The sequence below is a fragment of the Macrotis lagotis genome, chromosome 7 (genome assembly GCF_037893015.1).
Source record: "Macrotis lagotis isolate mMagLag1 chromosome 7, bilby.v1.9.chrom.fasta, whole genome shotgun sequence".
Lineage (NCBI taxonomy): Eukaryota > Metazoa > Chordata > Mammalia > Peramelemorphia > Peramelidae > Macrotis > Macrotis lagotis.
The window spans coordinates 40,714,215-40,736,465 of record NC_133664.1 but is presented as its reverse complement, the minus strand read 5'-3'; the positions used below and the strand labels follow the sequence as shown (position 1 = coordinate 40,736,465).

The following is a 22,251-nucleotide window of genomic DNA, read 5'->3' as shown; positions in this document are numbered from 1 at the left end:
AAAGCCAAGCCTACTTTCTTCTTCCAAAGGACAGTCAGACAGGTGTTGGTAAGGTTGGTTGATGCCAGCATCTTTTACCATGAAGATAAGAATGTTATCAGTCCAACTGATGAGAATCTAATGACCCCACCCAGAAATGGCATGAAGAACCACATCTGTTGGATTCTCCTTATTCTATGATCTCTTTATACATTAATTGATTTCTGCTAATATAAAACAGTCTGTGATTTGGCTTGGCTGAAAAATTAGAAAAGTTCCCTGAATTAGAGAATTAGGTTTGCTCATCTGCCTCATACTGCAGGTAGACAAGCAAGATCATCTTTTTTGTTCTTTTTTGATTCTATACCTTCTCTGGAACCCTAGTTTAACGGAGTCTTTAATAAGTTCACAGTCCATAATGCTAAGGTTCAACATTATGACTCGTTCTTTCTTTCTTTCTTTCTTCCTTCCTTCCTTCCTTCCTTCCTTCCTTCCTTCCTTCCTTCCTTCCTTCCTTCCTTCCTTCCCCCTTTCTTTTTCCTTCCCCCCTCCCCTCCTTCCTCCTTTCTTCCCTCCCTGCTTCCATCCTTCCATCCTTCTATCCTTCCTTCTTCCATCCTTCCATCCTTCTATCCTTCCTTCCTTCTTCCTCCATCCTTCCATCCTTACATTCTTCCATCCTTGTTTCCTTCCTTTTCAGAATACAGTGAAGTCATCTCTCCCTGTTCCTCCAAGCTATATACCTTTCTCACTGAAGACTTAGATTATATTAATTTTCTTTGGCTGACTCATGCTGAGATTGCCAGCCACTAAAATTCCAGGACCTTTGATAGAATAGTTTCTACTAACTATGCCTCTCCCATCTTGTACTTGTGAAATTTTTATACTTAAGTATAAAATGATCTTAAAAAATCACTAAATTTCACCTTACTCAGTTTAGACCAGTGGTCCAGACTGTCATGATTCTTTTGGATCTCGCCTCTGTCATCTGTGGATTAATTTCACACCCCCCCCCCCAATTTGTCTCATCAGTATATTTGATGAGTGTTCCATTAAAATACACTGGGCCAAGAGAATGGTCTATGCTAGCAGTATGGTGGCCACATCTCTGGGCCTTACTCTACACCACAAGGATATCATGTTCTGGATGGACACTTCATAGATGTTTGCTGACTTAAAAAGGTTTATGTAAAGCTGTCTAACAATGGTAAGAAATAACTCCCTTTTTTGTCTCAGACAGCAGGGCAAAGCTGTAAGATGAGGAGTAGAGTAAGAGAAGGATGCAGGAATCTGGAATAGAGCAATCTTCATGAAAGCAAAACTGGCTTGGACCTATCTGAAGGAAGCCAACTGCTTCCATGATAAAACAGAAACCATATGAGTTGGGAGCAAAGTCACCTATTAAATCATTCATGAAATGGGCAGGTGCCATGTCCTGGACATGGTAAATAAATAATAACTTCATTACCTGTCAAAGAGTATTAGAAGATCCTATTACGTCTATATAAATTGTTTAACATAAATGATTATGCAAGCACAAACAGGAACTGCATTAAAAATGAAAAACAAGCCCAAATAAACATCTTGGTCCTACTTTCCAGGTTCTGTTTCTTTCAAAGAGGGTCAGAAATCCATACTTGTTATGGAATTGTGGGTTCTCAGCACCAATTTCTTGGCTTGGTTAAAAACTGAAAAGCTACAATAAATGGTATGCAAGCAACTGAAAAGATGAGAATCTTGTCTTTTGTGGGAACTGCTTAAAAATGCTGACAGTCATTGTCAACAAAATGTCAGCAGAATATCAACATAGGTATATATTTAATTTTACCTCTTCAACTTCCAGTAGAAAAATAATAAATAATAACAATAATAGCATTTAAATGGCACTTTAACGTTTACAAAGTGTTTCACAATTGTTGTCTCATCTGGGGGGCGGCTAGGTGGCACAGTGGATAAAGCACCAACCCTGGGTTCAAATCCAGTCTCAGACACTTGATAATTACCTAACTGTGTGGCCCTGGGCAAGCTACTTTAACCCTATTTGCCTTGCAGAAACCTTAAAAAAGTTATTGTCTCATCTGACCCTCAAACCTACTCTGAAAGATCAGTTTATTATGCTCTCTATGCTACAGATAAGGAAACTGAGGCAGACAGGATTTAAATAACATGCCCAGAAGCACACAGCTATTTAAGACAGGATTTGAATTCAGGTCCTACTATATTCAGACCATTGTCAGTGTCTTGACTTTTGCCTTGCCACTGGACTTTGATAACTCTGGAAGAAAGAATAAGGCTGGTGACTTTGTGCAATTCTACTTCACTTAAATCCAATTCATGTCAAAATATTACCTTCATGATATCACTGGTTCCCTTCATGAAAAGAATGAATGATGAACAATAGCAATAAATCTCTTTCAGACTCCAAGTAATACACTCTTTCTAATGCAGCAGCAGACAGCTGGCTCCTTTAAGCCTTCAGAATGGATCACCATGCTATTCCCAACTGTAAAAAAAATTACAAGATGGTGGAGGCATGGCTACCCAGAATTTTATCTGAAAAATCAAATAAACTGAGCATTTTAATGACTTACTATTGAGTAAAAAGCCTAGAAAGCTAATGTTAAGAAAAGCTATATTAAGAGTTTTCAGGACTAAGGAAATAACAAGGTTGCAGTACTCTGCCTTGGTCAGATCACATTTGGCTGGTGAATAGCACATTTTAAAAAAGATATTGATGACAATAGCCAATAATATCTAGCATCTGTAGAATGTAAGTTTTGTTTAAGTTTTGCAAAACACGTCACAAATATTAACTCATTTGCTCATCTCAAATGGAGTCACAGAGCTGGAAATGACTGAAAAATGACTCAACGATAACAACTCATCACAACAGCCCAGAGGGATAAATACTATTCTTATCCCCATTTTACAGATTTATATTAAGAAGGTGTTATTATTATCATTATTTTACAGATGAGGAAATGAGGCTGAGAGGGGCAGAGTCACACAGTTATTAAGTGTCTGAGGACAGATTCAAACTGAGGGCTCTCTGAGTATAAGTCCAAGACAATATTCTAGTAAGGAGTGTTCAGAGGAGGAGAAACCAGGATGGTGAAGGACCTCAGGTCTATGTCAGGGGAGGATTCACTGAAAAGACTAGGAATAGTTAACCTGGAAAAGAAAATGGAAGGCGGGACATGACAATTGATCCCAAGTATTTGAAACACTCTCATGTGAAGGAGTATTATTGTGGAATTGAAAGCAATGAAAACTCAGAGGTTTCCCAATCCACAGAGATATACAAGCATGAAGGGGGCTGATGTGCAAAACCATGGGTTCTCCCTCCCTGGCTTCAATCAAAGGTTAGATAATTTCTTATCTAAACTTGTAGGAGGAGGGAGCTGGCCTCCAAGGACCCTTCCAACTTAGAAAGGAGATGCCACAATTCTTACTATTTTTCCCTCAGAAAGCTCAAGGGAGGATACTTGCTTTGGCATAGATTATAAACCCTAGAATACTCCTGACATTGTCATTTTAATTGTCTATTGTTCTCCTAACTGCAGGAAACCTATGAAAGTCAGACATAATGACTGTTATGACTTTTTCCAGTAATGAGAAGCAAAATCTCCTGTCAAAAGATATATATTCTCCCTTTTTTGCCACTGTAATTGCAAGATTTGTTAAATATCTTGGTCGGCAGGTGATTGACTGATTTTTGGATCCCTGGTCTTAGATTTCCTATAAGTTCCCTTCAACCACTTTCTTTTGATACCATCAGCTGTTCCCTCAACTAGGAGTCCAAACACTTACCTCTGCTTGCATACAAATCAACCCCCTAGTTCAGAATGTTCTCCTTCCTCATTTCTATCACTCAGAGTTCTAGAGACACCTACAACTAAAAATGTTTAAAACCAAACTATCCCAACCCCAATATTTCTATTGAAGGTACCACTATTCTTCCAGTCTCCCAAATTATACTCAAACTTCCCAATCTCCATTCACCTCAGCTATCCAATTAGTTGCTAAATTGCCATCTTTAACTCCAAAATGCCTCTCAAAGCCCAACTCCCTTTCTCTGCTAACACAATCACCACTCCATTTCAGGCTCCCATCACCTCTCATTTCAACAATGACATAACAGCCTCCCCAACTCATGTCTCTCCTCTATGCCAATCAATCTTCCATGAAGCTATCAAAATGATATTGAACTAACCAGGTCACTGCTCCCCTACTCAATAAATACCAGGATAACCTCTAAGATAAAATGTGAACTGTTCTTTTTATTTTTTTAAAAGTCTTTTACAACCTGACCTCGACCTATTTTTTCCAGTCACTATGGACATTACTTTTCCTCCCATGCTCTCCTAAACATTCAAACTGACCTCATCTCTAATCCTTTCATCTAGTCCCCCCTTTCCCCTCACTGTGCCCTTGTCCAGGCTCTCCCCTCTTGCCAGAAATGCACTCCTTTCTCACCCCTGTCTTACTAAATCCCTATTTCTTTAGGACACAGCTCTTAAGGCCTTTTCTGATCTTCCTCATTTCTAACATATTCATTTGAATTTAAGCTGTGTATAATTATATATGCACTGACTGTCTCTCTTGAAAAATATCAACTCTTTGAAAACAGGAGAAGTTTATTCTTTCTTTTTGTGTTCTTTCTTGTATTCCCTGGTGCTTGATACAAGATAGGAACTTAAGACCTGCTTTCTAAGTGATTGATATTCCTTTCAGGTTTAGCTCAGGTGCCACCTCCTCCATGATGCCTTCTCAGATTCCCCCCCTCTACTTTTCACTATTCTCTCCTTCTTGTTCCAAATTAGTAATACATACCAATCTGTATTCCTCCTTCCTGAGGGCAGGGGCTTTTTTTTATCTTTTTCTTTGTATCCCTTGTCCTTGGCACAGTCAAGGCTAGACAAATGCTTATGGATCAAAATTCATAGACAGACCCCAAAATATGTGGTTTTTTTCTTTTTTTCTACTTCATCTTGTAGTCCAATGGACTGGCTGGTTCCAAATGAACTAGGACTCTGTTCCAATTCCTAAACTCCATCTACTGATTTGTCAGAACTGGAGTCTACTTATTTCTCAACTTGGGAATGAATAAGAAATTAGAAACTATTTCTTGTTCATAGGACTCATAGACTAAGGGGTACAAAGATCACATAGAGCATTAGGATCTGATGGGTTTTAATGCTTTAAAGTGACTAACACCTCCCGGCCTAGACTTCATCCTTCATTTATCTCTGGATGTACAATTTGATGGCATCTTACTGTTGGGGTAAGGGCACCTGAATGGGAATTAAGAGCACCAAATATGAAGTCAGGGAGCTGAGTTCAAATCCTAGTTATACCAGCTACCATGGGAAAGATTTAATCTTTCTGAGTCTCAGTTTGCTCGTTTTCAAAATAAGGTAGTTTGAACTAAATGGACTTTAAGGAAATTTTCAGTTCTAAAATTATGATTCTGTCCTGTTCTAGTCCTAATCAGGTTACCAATTAGATATATAATCTTAGGAAAGTTATTCTATGACTTCATGTCTTTCTGGTCCTTTTTTCTTCCTTTACATCAAGGATAGGTGGCATGAGATGTCAGGAAGGAGAAGCCATGGCAAAAGATTGAAAACAGAACTTCTGCCTTTTACTCCTAGGACCAGTAGCATCCATCCCCCAAACAGGGGAAAGGTTAGCTTTAGTTCTCTGAACCCGCTCATTCATGAGCTTTAGGTCCAAGTCTATCAGGGTAAGTCAAGCTTAGTCTCTTCTACTCCAGGATACCTATTTATCTCTACCTGTAGGCCAGGCTCATCTAAATGATAAGGACAATTCTGTTTCTGAATAGAAAAAAGTTAATGAGGATAATGAAGATTATAAATAAATAGTATTTAAATTAGATTTTAATGTTTGCAGAGTCTTTGTATATTCTTTCTCATTTCAGAGAAACCTGTGAAGGCTTGAATGAAATAGATGCAGAGTGAAGTGAGAGAATCTGAGGAATAACTTATCTAATAATATCACCATTGTAAAGACAAGCAGCTTTGAAGGACTTTAGAATTCTGATCAATACAATGACCAGGCATGATTTCAGAGGACTTGTAATGAAACATGCTACCTACTTCTTGACAGAGACCAATTAGATGATTTGTTTTTCTTGACTCTACATGTTTTTAACAGCGTTTTGGTTTGTTTGTTTTTCCAATGGGGAGAGGAGGGAGAGAAAATAAATCCTGCTAAATAATTTTTTAATTAATTAAAATTTTAATTTAAAATTTTTAATTAATCAATAGTTATGGCAGTAAGATAGAACTACTATAACAATAAGAGTTGCAGAAGGGGCTCACATCCCTAAAAGTTGACATAAAACTTGGAGATGACCACTGATACTCTACCTAGGGGTATACACTGGGCTTCTAGTTCCATTGTCAGGAAGCCCCTTTCCCATTGAGAGGAAACAGTAAAGGAGAAGCAAAACAAGAAATTCTTCTGTCTTGTTAGAAAGAACCTGGCTCCCTCTCTCAGCCCCAGGAGACAGTTGCTGTGTTATGCTTTTAAGAGACAAAGTACTAGGCAGATTTGTGTTGGAATACATTCTGACCCAGCAGTATTTGCATCCTAGATCCCTCTCCCTTTGTGTCTTGAGCCTGAATACTTCCTTGAAGGTCAGTGGCCTGGCTTCTTTCCCTGGGAAAGTACAATTCATTTTCAAGTCTCTGCTTGTTTCTATGTATCTCTATAGAGCTGAAAGAATTTGTAGGGAGGTCCTAAATTGGACAATGTCACAAAAAAGCAAAAGGATTAGTAAGTAGCCCCAAGGCAAGGAGTGGTTCAACAATACATATGGTGGCTTAAGGGAGGACTATTCTCTCATTCAATCAGGGTTAGAGATGCAACATTACAAGGATTGATGACTGATTATCTTAGAATTGAGGTGAGCTACACAAGGGAGAGGAAAATAAGAAGAAAAATATAATAATGAAGAATTATAAATATAGAAAAGAAAAGTTGAAATCCAATTGGATGAAGCTAACTGAAAAAAGTACTATAATTATGTAGTGGTTTAGTGTCCATGTGTGACAAAAAGGGGTTGACCATGAAATGTGAGGGGGACTTTTGGGTTTATTTAGGCTTGGATGGGATTGGGCCACCATGCCTGAAGGGGAGCATTATATGGTTGTTCAATGTGGTTTCTCTGAAGTTGAATGAGCCATGAACACAGGACATACCTTACTCTGGTGACCCAACTAAGTCAAATGGAATAATCTGGCTCCTTGGGAGAATCTTTCAAAGTTATCTTCTGGACATTATTCTGTACTTTTGGCCTTTTTGGGGGATGAGGTGGAGGAAGATCAGGACTTTGTTCTTCTCAAATGATGAAGGCTATGAGCAAGAGGATTGTGCTCTTATCTGAGAACACCAGTTAAGACGTGCACAACCTCTTTCTGTTTTGGTCATATTTAACTTCTCAGTTATAGCATTCTAATGAGCTTTTTAGAGGGGTAAAGCAGTGTACCTCCCCTTGGAAGTCTTAATGTAAGTGATATAACTAAGATCTTTATCTCTCTCTACTGCAGCTACCACCAAATACAGTTCATTTAAACTTCATGGATTTTTTTTTATCTTGGACAAAAAAGGGAAGGGAAACTGAAAATCTTGGTTAAAAAATTCAATAGTCCTGGTTAATATTCAAGGAATTGGATGGGTTTAGTTAATTAGAATAAAACCTTAAAAATTTAACTAAATTGCAGGGAGGCATTTTTAAGAAATGAAGTTCCAATACTTTCTCTAAGTAGAATAATTCAAGTTAAATGGTAATAAAATATAATTAAATAGAAGTCCTCCTGGGTCAACTTTAATGACTAGATAAAAAGTATGCATAATCAGCACATTAATTATTAGTAATAGATGCTGATGCCCTAGAGATCATTTTTCTCCCTCTCCATTTCAAATAAGTAAGAATTTTCCCAATAATCTTCATTCACTTTATTTACTAGTCAATACTTTTTTCATTGATAATGAGTGGGAAGACTTCAGCCCTGTTCTGGACAAATCATCATAAATTACAATTTGGCAGAGTCTAAATTAATGAGGTATAACTGTTTGAAGGGGAGGCGATGGAGCAGATGGTTGCCACAAACTGCACCTGGATGAATTTTAGAAGCATTGTTTGTACTCCATGGTACAGATTAGTTGTTATGCTAGGAACAGCTTTGTGTGGAAAGTGGAAAGAAAGCAGTGAATGGAAATTAATGAGGTGAATGAGAAAGGAGATTGGGTGAAGAGTTATTTTATTTTATTTTATCTTCTACTCATTCCATCCTTCCCTTCCTTTCCATCTTCTTTTCTCCTCTTTCCTTCCTTCCTACCTTGGTTTTTCTTCCCTTTTTCCTTTCCCTCCCTTCTAAGTGGTCAAATTTGTCCCCTTGTTTTAGAACTTCTAGATCATATGAGATGTCCAATTCTGATTCATTTGAGGCAAAGAAGACTCCTGGGGTCATGATAAAATGGCAGCATGATATCATCTAGTGTTTTTCAAGTGTTAGTATGTGAAGGAAGGATTAGAAGATTGAATCCAAGGTAATGGATACAAATTGCAAAGAGGAAAATTCAGGCTTGATGTTAGGGAGGGAAACTCCCTAACCAGCAGAGCTACCCGTAAGTGGAATAGGCAGATTTTACCCCACCCCCAACTTTAGAGGTCACTGGGCAAAGGCTGGACAACCACTTTTCAAGTTATAATGGGGATTTCTTTCATGTATGGGTTGGACTGGATGGTCACTGAGGGCCTTTCCAACCTCAAATTCTGTGATTATCTTTTATTTTCTGTCTTTTGTCTGAGGTTTTAGAGAACTATTTCTTTCTCCTCTCCTTTCCTATTTTTATGCCTGAAACTCTATGAAAGAGAGTATTGCATCTTGTTTAAGTTAATCAATCTAGGGAAAAACAACTTATAACCAAGTTTGGGAAGGGAAGGAAGCCTGTCTATTGGTGCATGTTGCTAGCCAACATGTAACATCTTTGGCCAGCAATTCCAGATAATTGAGGGTACCAACACAATGACTTAATTAAGAGTCCATCTTTTTTACTTTGGGCCTTGATCAAAACTGATTTTTGCTGTGGTTGTACTATTCTGAAAAAAAAAATCTAGAATCTACAGAAAAGTGGAGTCCAAGACTGAATGAATCCTAGAGTCCCAATTAGTTACCAGGAGGAAAGTCAAGTTCTCAAAATAGTGACCTTTCAGCTAGTATCAGATAAAGCCATATCAATTTATCAAATATGATGCTACATGTAAATGGGCCTTATTAACCTAAGGTGCTATCTACAGGATAGCTGTTTTTGTCCTCTATTCTTGTTCCCGTTAGGCCACCACATAGGATTCAATGTCTTGGTTTTGAGCATTATCTAAAGGAAGATTCTCCTACCTTAGAATGTCTACTTTTTAGTCAGTAAAGTGGAAATGAATCATTCTTAAAGGTGGGAACTATTGGGATATGGTACTAGATTTCTGAATATGAAATATTCTGGCAGTGTTTATAAACTTCCTGCATCTAAAATGCCAATTAGGTGGCATTTTAAAGTTTGCAAAGTACTTTGCAGATTTCATTTCATCTGAGTCTTCCTGTGGTAATGATGGTGCTAACCTCTTCTAGGTTAGGTTCAGAGAGACTACTAGACTCTCTAGGTTCAGAGAGATTAATAGACTGGCTCATGGTCACATCACTAATAAATGTGTCAAAGGAGAATCTGAATTCAGATTTCTTGGACTCTATGTCCAATGCTTCCCCTACCCAAGTCCTATCACCTTTCATCTGGCTACCTGGGTACTCCAGGACTCTAATCAGAGTTCACTCAAGCCACAATAGTAGGAAAGATGAAAAAGGTTCAAGTATGAAACTGATGATGATTGACTAATGAAGTCATAGGATCAGCTTCACCAAACTCAGAGAGCTTCATCACCTGGTTAGCCTTGGAGTGATGCATATTTGCAGTCACAGCAACCCAGGAAGACCAGATACTAAAGGATTAGAATATTTATCAGTGGAGAGAATAAAACATCAGGTATTGTTGTAGGTTCAAGAGTACTACTCCCAGTACAGTAGGGAGAAGGCACAATTTGGAGTAGCCAAAGAATGGGGTTCAAATCTTGACTTCTTGTAAAGACCTTAAAAAACTCACTTTTCTTTCCTCTTTGGATCCCAATTCCTTATCTGTAAAACAGTAGAGGAAGGATATGAATTTATTTAAGGACAGGGAATGATGATGTGTTTCAGCAATGTGAATAATGGGGTTGGACAGAGGTGACATAATTTGCCTCAAAGCATATATCTAGTAAATATCTGAGACAGGATTTGAACTCAGGTCTTCCTGCCTTCAGATCCAGAGCTCTGTCCACTGCTGTACCTCCTAGCTGCTTTCTATATAGACATAAATTGAATAGTTATGCTCATTTAGATTTGTACATAAGTTTTATATAAGTCAAATCTGGGAGTGATATTCATTCCACATTTATCTATGCTAACCAAATTGTTTTTATAATATAGTAGAATTCAAAGGCTTTAGATTTCACATTTGTTTCAGAAATAAATCAGTGAATGACTTCCCTAGTGGAACAGAGTTCACCCCAATTCTGAATCTCAATTCTCTTTTGTATCTGGGATGTCAACAGCCTTTAATGAACAGAACTTTCCTGACAGATAGAGACAAAGCAGAAGGGTAGGATGGGAAGCAGCAATTAGACTTGCTGCTTTTCTAACAGCCAACAGACATCTTCCCAAGGGAAACGGAGGCCTTAAATCACCACATTTGCTGTTAAAGATGACATGGTATCTTTGGAAGTTGTTTCCATGGTAATCATCATTGACCATAGGGGTACTTAATAATGAGAATTCCTCCTCTGGCTCCAAGAGAGAGATTTTTACATATGTAAGCAGTATTTATTGTCTGTGGTTTAGTCATCATTGTTTTTTTTTTTAATTCAAGTCTTTTGGGGGGAGGGGTATTAGGTCCAAATTTACAATGTCTCACATGATTACATTAATGAGTATGTGAAATTTTGCAAGAATAGAGGTCAGGTCTCTTTGTTCTATGTCTCAGTTTTTTATTTCTGTTTTTTTATGTCAGGGTCCCACAACCTCTGACTGCAAAGGTCTCACAACCACCTACACAAACATGTCATGGGGGATGGGAAGGGTTTAGAAGCTATTGGGCTTTTTATATTTTATTTATTTTTTTAAATTTATTTATACATTACTAAATTAGTCTTGTAAGAATAAATATAATCTCCCCCCACAAAAATAGAAAAACCTCATGAAAAATAAAGAGAAAAATTAAAAAATTGTACTTCAGTCTATATTCAGATTCCATCAGCTCTGACTCTGAGATGGATGGCATTTTTTATCATAAGTTCATCAGAGAAGTTGAGAAGCTATTGTTAAGGGAATTATTAATTCTGACTTTGAGATAATCATCTTCACTGAAACTGTTGGAGGTTCTCTGTATAATTCATTGTCCATAAGGCTCCTTTTGGATACATACAATGTGAGGGACATATCAGGATAACCTCCTGTGAAAAATCTATATTGTCACATAGAAATTTGTCTTGTCATAAACAGCCCTCTGTTTCTGTCTCTCTTTTTGGGTTTGTTTCTGTCATTCTTTTTAAGACTATCTGACAGATTCTGTCTCTATCTCTATAACTGCATCTGTCTGTCTGAATAATCCCTGCGCCTCTCTCTTTCTCTCTCTCTCTCTCTCTCTATATATATATATATATACACACACACACACACACACATACTTCTCTCTGTCTTTCTGGTTTTCCCCCCTTCTATCTCCCCTTTTCATCTGGTCATACCAAATCATCTCTGCAACTCTAGAATAACAAACCAGATGATAATAGGCATCAGCCTAGAGTTTCTCATTCTCTCTACTTTTATCCATTGCCTACAGGTGCTTAGAGTAAGAAGGCAAGTAAGTGCTCATTTTAGAACTGACAATAACTGCTGTTTTCCTCTCCTAGAATCTAATTGTGGAAGACACTCAAAGGCAGTAATGCCAAAGTCAAATAGAAACAAGGGGCACTAGTTCATACATAAGGAGATCTGTGAGGTCATATGTTGACTCAGTTTTAAAATGGAATATTATCTATGTTTTATTACATTTTTATTTCATTAACTATATTCCAATTACATTTTAATCCATTTGGGCTGCACCTGGGAGTGTTTTGGGCTATTATGTAGCCCATGCATTTGATACCTCTGCTCTATGATCTGAATCCTTACTTATTCCCTTGAACAGTTGCAGATAATGGTGAAAAAGGTATTGAGGTCTTAAGAACTGACATAGACACACCACATGCAAGAGAGGAGGAAGGTGCTATGAAGAAGGCAATTTTCATTGTTATATGCAAATTAATCATACATAAATACCATATAAGATACTTCTGGTGACCATAGGTTGTCAAGGGATCCTATTTGCAAAATTTTGCTTTGGAGTACACAATTTTAACTTACTCTACTTACCATCTGCATTCAATATCTACATATATGCAGATAGATAGATATAGATATATTAGTTAGTCGTTGTTAGTAGAATGAGTCTAGATCTATGCTTTTCTGGGTACAGGGAGCTAAGAAAACTCCCTGGACCAATAGAGATCAAAAATAAGCAGCTTAGATAGTTAACTATTATCTATCTATCTCTCTCTCTTCATTTATCTATCTATCATCTATACATCTATTTGTCTATTTATCTTCATTTGTCTCTCATCTATCAATTATATATCTATTATCTATCTTAAATATATTTATATATAGTGATATAGTTACATATCTCTCTAAATATATCACAGATTAATATTATATAGCTCGATGGAAATGCACATTTACTGTCAAAGTAAATTAACATTTTAGACTTATAAGCAAATTTTTTCACAAGTATCTCTTAAGGAATTGTACATAAGCAAGAATGTGTGTGTGTGTGTGTGTGTGTGTGTGTGTGTGTGTCTGTAGATAGAGAGCTTATATTTCTTATATATGGAACATAATCTGTACATTGATAAATAAACAAAGACATATGAGAGAGAGAACATGAGCAACTGGGTTTGGAGGAGGGAAAGAATCAGGAACAGCTTTGAAACAGAGGTGGGTGGCCCTTGAAAGAAGACATTCCAGAAATGGAGAATGGCTTCTGTAAAAGCCCACAGATGAGAGTTCAAGAATAGCCAGTAGTCTTACTTGGTTGGAACACAGAGTACATGGTGAAAATAATGTAAAATATGATAGATGGGCCCACTGAAACCAAATCTGGAAAGATCCCTAAATGCCAGACTCAGGAGTTTGTAAGTTACCAAAAGGGAAACAAAACCACCAGGATGGGTCTGACAAACAGGGTCCTGAAGATGTCAGATTTATGTTTAGGAAAATTACTTTGGCAGCAGAATGGAGAGTATACTGGAGAAGGGAAACACTGGAAAGAGGAAGAACAGTTAGAAGGCTTCTGCAATGGAATAGGAGGGAGGTGATTCGAGCAGAAAGGGATAAACATGAAAGATTTTGTAGAGAAAGATTCATCCATAAATGAAGTTCCCCTGACTCTAACCCTAACCTCTGGTTAATAGCTACTCAGATATTAAGGAGCAAAGAAGGAGGAAAGTGTCTAAGATGACATCAAAGTTACCCAGTCATTCTAGAATCTATGGGTTGGTTAAAAAAAAATGACCTCATTAAACCTCATGTCATACCTTTGTTTTTCCACTTGTTTAATGTGTTTATCATAGTTTATTTTATATTTCATTCAATTACAATTACGTATATGCAATTGAATGAGGCCTGGGATAGTGTCTTATTTAAATTTTGTTTTTCTTCCAAAGTACTGCTAAAGTACTGAAATGAATTGAAATTAATGATTTGCTTAATTATTGAACTGTATTATTTAGATAGTTGGATAAAAAAACTGACAAGCATCTAATGAGTGATTATTAGGTAGTCAGTCTCTGGAGATATGGAGATAAAAAGGAAATGGTCCATGCTTCAGGCAACTTACACTCTATTCTAGGGGGGGAAAATGCCAAAATAGCTTCTTTTATACCAGGACATGATGAAGATTGCTTAGTTGAATACTGGGGGGGGGGGGGGGGGGGGCTAAGTTGAAAATATAGTTTGAAAGTTCTTTTTTATACGCTTAGTTCTTATGATTGAAAGAACACTTAACAAAAAGTACTTGAGTTTTATTAAAATCAAGAGTTTTACTAAAGAGAGTAAGATCTTAACCTATTCTTAGAATCTTACAGTTGGAAGAGAAGTCAGAGTTCACCAAATCCAATCTCCCTCTTAATGCACAAATCCTTTCTGTGGTATCCCTGCCTCAGAGCTATCCATCTTCTGATTCCAACATGTCCAGTGGCATGGACTTTGCCAAGGTGCAAGGTGCTCTAATTTGCTATTAAGTAACCTCAAATTTTAGCAAGTTTTTCCTTTTCTTGAACCCAAATCAACCCATATCAGGTTGACTAACTGTTCTTAGTCATAGCCCTGCCCTTTGAACAAACAATAAACAACATACACAGGGTATCTCAAAAGTTTAAATGGCATTTGAAGCAATTAAAACTTAAAACTTAAAGCTTGCCTTGAATGTGTGTGTGTGTGTGTTTAATCCTCTCCCAAATATGAACTCTTTACTTATCTGAAGACACGTTTTATACTTATCACTTTCCTGCTCACCTCTTCACACTTAGCAATCTCATTTCCTTTCCACCATTTTTTCCCTATTAATATTTGCTCTCCTCTGGACCACATCTATGTCCATGTTCCTTAAAGTATGGCACCCAGGATTCTACCCAATATTCCAGATTCAGTCATATCATGGACCAATTATGATATGATTGGAGTTGATTTGACCATTCTGCTTTTGTGAGGGTAACTAAAGATGTGTTTGCTTTTCATTTCCTGCATTCTGCTACTGGCTCACATTAAGTTTCTGATCAATCGAATCCCTCATGTGAGCAGCTGTCAGGTTAGGTTCCTCTTGTTCAGTGCTTTTGCAGTTGATTTATCCAGTTGATTTAATGCATTTGTAATTAGCAAGGTGTTTAGCCAATCTTTTAATTGATAACCACCCTTCGCTGTCCACTCTAATTCATAGCAAAATTTTCCCATCTCTTTTAGACATTGAATCCATCTGGTAAAAAGCAATACCTTTTTGTTGCTTTTTTACAAGGCTTTTTTTCTTTTCTTTCTTTTCAAGGAGGTAAGAAAGTGAGAGGGAGAAAAAAACAAATATTTTTTCACTGAAAAAATTAAATAAAATTTAATTAAAAAAAACCTGTATCTCATTCATCAAAATCCCCACCTCTTCCTGGAGATCCTGGTAAGTTCCAGTTCTCCCCATTTCTTCTCTCCCTCCAAGTAAAACCCAATGCCTTGAATCCTTCACCATGGCCAATAGCTTCTCATTGATTAATTACTGGAATTTCCACGAATTTTGAAGTAATGGAAGATAATAAAGAAACTCAACTTTTAAAATAAATATTTTGGTTAGGGGAAAAAATTGGAAAAGGAAAAAAGACATTTATTTGGCAGACAATTGAATTGTTTGTGAAACATATTTGTAGGGCCTTTTACAAAGTTAAGGCATTCATATTAGTATATTGATAATATTATTCAGAAAATAACTTTCAATCTAGTTTACTCAAAATGCTTTTTTAAACTTTTGCTAAAATAAAAAACAGAGCTACAAAACAACTTAACATTAAGGATTCCCACATTTCTTGAGTTTTGCCATTATATGAGTGAGCTGTGATATAATATAATTGAAGCAGGGCTGCATTTTCAATATTTCTTATCAGTCACCAAACCTTCTGCTATTACATTATCTTATGCTAGAGGTTTCTGAGATTACAGGCTTATCTTTGGTTAGTTACATTTCCCCTTTTGCCTCAGAGGAGAATTTGGGGAGGTGCCTTAATCTTTATCAGCAAAACATTGGCAACTCATTTATTAGATGGGTTATTTCTTGCAAGTTGGTTACAAACATCTAATCCTATACACTTTGAACTGATTCTCATTTACTTCAAAGGTTATTGAGGGCCATGAGAGTTTTTAATGCTCTTTTCTACCCTCGTCCTTTGATGGGGGACTACACCTTATTTTGGAGTCTAGGTCTATTTATTCACTTATAATTAGAGGAAAGAAGATAAACCATCATCATGTTAATGAATTAACTAAAGGTTGTACTTTCTGCATGTAGGGTCCTTCACAACATCAAGTACATAAAGAAAGAATTCCTTTTCAGAAGGTGGTGCAATGGATGGAGAATAAGACCTAGAGTCAGAAAGACCAGATTTCAAAACTAGTCTCAGACATTTACTTTCTTTGTGACTCTGGGCAAGATACTTCACTCTGTTTGCCTCAGTTTCCTCATCTGTAAAATATCTGGAGAAGGAAATGACAAACCATTCCATTATCTTTTCCCAGAAAATCTCAAATGGGATCACAAAAAGTCAGATACAACTGAAAAACTGAACAATAACAACTGAATAATAACAAAAAAGGAGGAAACTCTCCCCTATTCTCCCAACTCACAGAACACAAGTCCTGCAGCCTAAGGAATGCTGCATAATCAAAATCCTTTTTTGGTCATCATTATCAGCAGTTGTTACCATTAAAATTTTTTTAAATTATCTTTCCACCCATATGAAATCTGAAGATCTGCACTATTATGAGACAATTTTCTCTAGATTTTTTTTCCTTTTACTTCCTGGCTTTGGTATATTAAAAAAAAAACAACAAACAACAGTTTTTCTCCCATACTACAAAAGTTAGAAGAACTGGAAATGAGCAAGAAGGAGGGAAGTCAGATGTTAGGTGAAAGCCATGCCAGAAAGGGGATCTCTGGAAGCATCCCACAATGCATTCCTAGAACACGCAGATAAGGATCATCTAAATTCAGCAACATTTCAAAGTGCTTTTCAAACATCAAGTCCCAAGTTTAATTCTTACTTTGCTCCCCAATCAGCAAACACAACAGCAATACTATTGTCACTGAGATTGCTGCTTCTGACAAGTGGTGTGAGACAATGTAAAATTGGCTGATAACAGTTATCCTCCTTCTGAAATAGGTTCTTTCACTTCACTTTCTTATGAATTGGTAAAGTGGAGATAGAGACAGATTCTCAAAAACAACATGGGAAACAATCAGAAATCCCAAGAAACAAGTAAGACTCTGAATTATTTTAGATTCTTGGTATTTTGAGAGCTAGAAGATCATGTGATGTTCTTTTAGACCATCTCCTTCATTCTACATATAGGGAAACTGAGGCCCCAAAAAAAGGTATGGAATCTGCTTTCCTTTAAAAAAAAATTTTAAGTGCCCAATATGTGTACAATATGTTCTGTTAGGACCAGTATACAACTTCTATGAATTAATAATTTTTAAAAAATTGGTTTTCAATTTTATTCCTATTTTTATATCATAGACATTTCCATTTCAATCAATCAATTAACATTTATTAAGCACATAAGCTTTAGATTTAAAAATAAGGAGTGATATCAAGCATATATGTTGAGGGCAAGAAGACGAATAACACTGACTAGAAGGTGAATTACAGCTACAATTATTGGGCTAGAATGAACTAAACATGACAATGACATTTTGGTAAAAAGGACTAGTCACCAGGTCTGCTCCTCATTATAAAGGGTAGGGTTCTTTCCTTTTCTTGGCCTCAGTTTTCTCACCTGACGAAACTGGATTCAATCCATATCCCAACAATTCTTTCTGGTTCTAACATTCTATGATGTGGGATTTCTCTGAGATTCAAATTCCTTTATTAGGAAATTAATTTGTGGGGCATTGGTAATCAGAAAGACTTATCTTCCTGGCCTCAGACACTTCCTAGTTATGAGACCCTGGAAAAGTCACCTCACTTTGCCTCAGTTTCCTCATCTGTAAAATGAGCTGAGAAGGAAATGGCAAACTGCTTCAGTATTTTTGCCAAGAAAACTACAAAATGGAGTCATGGGGAGTTAGATACAACTGAACAGAAGAAGATCTTCATGGTTCCTTCCAGCATCCACACCTTATGATTTATTGCCTAAATTAGAGCTAATATACATTTTCTTCTCTATCCATATTTACACATGGCTATGCTAACTGCTAAATGAGCAGTCAGTATGAAATAACTCCTTTACACCTATAATAATATATCCTAAGGAACTGCAACTGAAACTCAAGGTTGACAAAGATAGGTGTGGACTTAACAAAATGGGGTAGGTAGCCCTTCTCAAACACACCAATTCAACTACACCTGCAAAGATCCAGGCTTAAAATGTGGGGTTATCTCTATCTGGACTCCAGCTAGCACTTTTCTCCAAAGCTACTAAGTGGCAAGGAAAGCAGGTCTATCCACAGTAAACTCCTCTGACCTTCCCATTATAAGTAGTGTTCTCCACAGTTCCAAAACAGGTGCCCAACAAACACCAGAGGCAGGGAATACAACTCAGAAGCTAGAAAAAATTTTATCAAGGGAAATCGTGTGTGTAACAGTAGTATTATTTCACATTTCTAGTGCTTTAAAGTATATCCAATGCTTTACAACAATATTGTGAGGCAGGTAGAACAGGAATTATTCTCTCCATTTAACAGAAGAAGAAACTGAGGATCAGAACCTAAATGCATTTGCTGAGGTCATAGAGCTAATAAATAATAAGTGAGCACCAGGATTCAAACCTACATTTCTTTTGATTCCTAATCCATAGTTGTTGCCATCAAGTCATATCTAAAAACTGCAAAGTGTTAGACAATTTAATGTATCATAATTCATGTCTGAGAAGCTCTTGTTGGAATGAGATAGAGCTCCAGGCTTGGAGTTAGGAGACTTGAGTTCTGTTAAGACTCTGGAACTATGGAGCTGTGTGACTTTAGGCAAGTTGTTTAACTCTTCTGGACTGGTGCCCTGAGGCAGAGGGGTGCAAATTTGCCAAGTCCTTTTCAGGGCAGCTCATCTAACTTTGGTGGCCACCTAACCCAAGTCTCACTGATGACCCCAAGAAACTATTACAAGATACACACACACACACACACACACACACACACACACACACACACACACACATACACACACAGTAGATGGAAGGTACTAGCAGCCAGGGGGTTCAGAGAAGACATTTTCAAGAAGATGACATTTGAACCAAGTCTTAAAGGAAGCAAGGAAAATTAAGAGGTGGGAGAGGTAAGGAAAGAGAGTATAACATACATGGGGGATAGATAGTTAATGGAAAGGCAGGGATGGGAGAGAGAGAATTCTAGTGTTTTAGAACTTAGAGTAAGTAGAGGAGATTAAAATATAAAAAATACTAGGATAGGAAGGGGTCAAGTCATAAAGAGCTTTAAATGTCCAACAAAGGATTTTATATTTGACCCAAGAAATAATAGATTTACAGCTAGGGAAAGATCTCCCCATTCTATACATGAAGAAACTGAGGGCCAGAAAGGTAAAGTAACTTACCCAATACTGAGCAGGCAGGAAATGGTGGATTCATAAATCCAAAGTCATTTGTCTCCAAATTGACATTCCTTCAGCAAGCACACACTTGGATTTTAAACTATATTTGGAAAGCCAAACGAGATAAATTCTCAAGGTCCCACTCAATCCTACAGGATTCAAAGACAACTGCAGCCTCCTTTAATTATGAGGAGACAGGTCATAATAAATATGACTTACACTAGAATACCGTGACACAACAAAAGTCATGGCTCAGTTATTCTAGGCAGTGCAACAAAAGTAAAATGCTCCCTTTTTACCTTCAGAAGCTTCAGAAGCATCTCCTCCTCCTCCCACTCCCCCTCTTCCTCTATCTCCTCCTTTTTCTCCTCCCTCCTATAGCACCACTCCTTGTTTCTTTACAGTAGAAGATGACAGCATATTCAATCTCATTAAAGAAAAATTTTCTAGGAGAAAGATTTGGTTTCCATGGGTAAATCTTGCCCCTATCCTACTAATATAAGCAGCCACAGCATTATGGATCATGGTACTACCTCCCTAGCAGGAAATTCCAAGATTCTCCAGAGGGAGATGCAAATGTCCAAATCTCATCAATCTGACTGGCCAGCCTTCTATACTGATGCTTGATATGTATGGTACTTGCATGTATACACACATGACATGTTTGAGATCAAATATTTATTATAAAACTTCTCTTATGACATGTAGAAAGTTTTCCAAATCTCTTGATTTCCAACAAAATGAATGTCATTATATAGATTCTTCCCCTGAAAAAAAAAAGATGATGACCAAATCCCCACATATGTCCTGAGATTGAATAGGGAGGGACAATACAGGAAAAACTTCCGAGAGGTCTATCGATTTTTCTTTTTTGTTTTTGCAAAGTAATGGGGTTAAGTGAATTGCCCAATGTCACACAGTTAAGTGAATATTAAGAGCCTGAAGCTGAATTTGAACTCAGGTCCTCCTGACAACAGGGGCTGCTACTCTATCCACTACACCACTTAGCTGCCCCAAGGTAGGTCTATTGTTAATGGGAATCCAATGGGTAGAAAAAATTCAAAGCAACCCCTCAGTAAATAGAGTAATAGAGGCTTTTATACAGAATATCTTCAGTCAGAGGCAGCTACAGCCTTGGAATCAAGATCAAACAATGTTGCTGTTACTATGTAGAGTGTCCTCCTGGTTCTTCTTATTTCACTCAGCATCAGTTCATTTGAGTCTTTCCAGGTGGTTTTGAAGTCTTCCTGCTCATAATATCTTATAGTACAAAATGTCCCAACACATTCATATATCCCAACTTATTCAGCCATTCCCCAATTGTTGGTCATCCCTTCAATCTCCAATTCTATGCCACTACAAAAGAGCTGCTGTGAATATTCTTGTACATGTGGATCCTTTTCCCTTTTATGATCTCTTTGGGATATAGAACTAGTAGTGGATTGCTGGATCAAAAGTTTTAAAGTGCTTTGGGCATGGTTCCAAACTTATCTCCAGAAAGACCTATCTTCAGTGCTTTCTCTCTTAATTATTTGCTATTTAGCTCTTTTGCAATGTTGTTTGTATATATATTTGCATTGTTGTCTCTCCCATTAGATTATAAGTTCTTTAAGGACAGGAACTGCCTTTTGCCTCTTACTGTAGTTCCTGGATGACAGTAGATCTCAGACTATGATCTCAGGAAACTCTCTAAGACTACTGGTTACAAAGGAGCTGCCTGATCTCCATCAGAAGAGGGAATTTCCATACCAAGAGTTCCCCACATTGATAAAATCACAAGTCTAGACCCTTTGCCTCCCCCTCCAAAAACCCTTCTGCTTGACCATTTCTCCTTGGCCTTTGGTGCCTGGTAACTGAAGTTATAGTTGCAAAGAACTACAAATACCCAACCTCCAAGAGATATCGAATCATCTTCTTGCTTCCCTAGGGTACAAGCCCAGTTATGCCTAGTGACCTAGTGACACCCCATTACAACAGGGTTAGCTCTGGAAGGCTCCCAGTCTGAGCAGCACAATTCTGTGCCCTTTGAGTCTCTTGGGCTTTCTTCCTTCTCATTTTCTTGTCTATTCAACTGGCTTCTATTTCATAGCTCATTTGAATGGTGAGCAGAATGAAACAAGACTGGGGGAAAAAACCCAGAAACCATTCAGTCACCTGTCATGAATGCTCTTCCTGGGGAAGACTGAGTAAGCATTCTGGGAAGATCTGTGAATTCCAATTATCTCTGCTGTTTCTTGTTTCTTGTTGCCAATCCATGAATAAGTCTATTACTGCCACAAAATTCCTACGTTGTTATTTATTAATATTGTATTAATTCTAAGATTAAGCAGAAAATTAGACACTAAACCCCCATGTGAAAGGTTAATGCTTTCATTTATCAAACATCAGCATGAACGATACTTAGGCTATTTGTGTGTATTGTCTAATGAACTTCTGTTGCATATTGTACATGTGAATGTAATAACTTCCCAAATTAATGACTAGTAGTATGTATAAAGACTCCATAAAATATTGTCAAGTACATTATGAGTTGTTCTATGTTCTCTATAACTATTAAAACCTTGAGACTTTTTATGTGTCATCAGAAATCCATTTAGGATTACTATCTTTCAGTGAAGTTGCTCCAGTTATCATCCACATTGCTCCATCTCCTATCTCCATGCCTATGCACTGACTGGCACCATTCTGCAAAACTCTCCCTTATCACTTATCTCTGTTTCTTAGAATAGAATCCCTGGATCCCTTAAAGACCAACCCAATCATTGCCTACT

At 37.3% G+C, this 22,251-nt stretch overlaps 1 protein-coding gene across 5 annotated transcripts in view; it reads right to left on the bottom strand.

The window, feature by feature from the left end:
* Positions 1 to 22,251, bottom strand: part of TMEM108 (transmembrane protein 108) — a 366,409-nt gene that overhangs the window by 283,077 nt on the left and 61,081 nt on the right. The window lies entirely within an intron of this gene.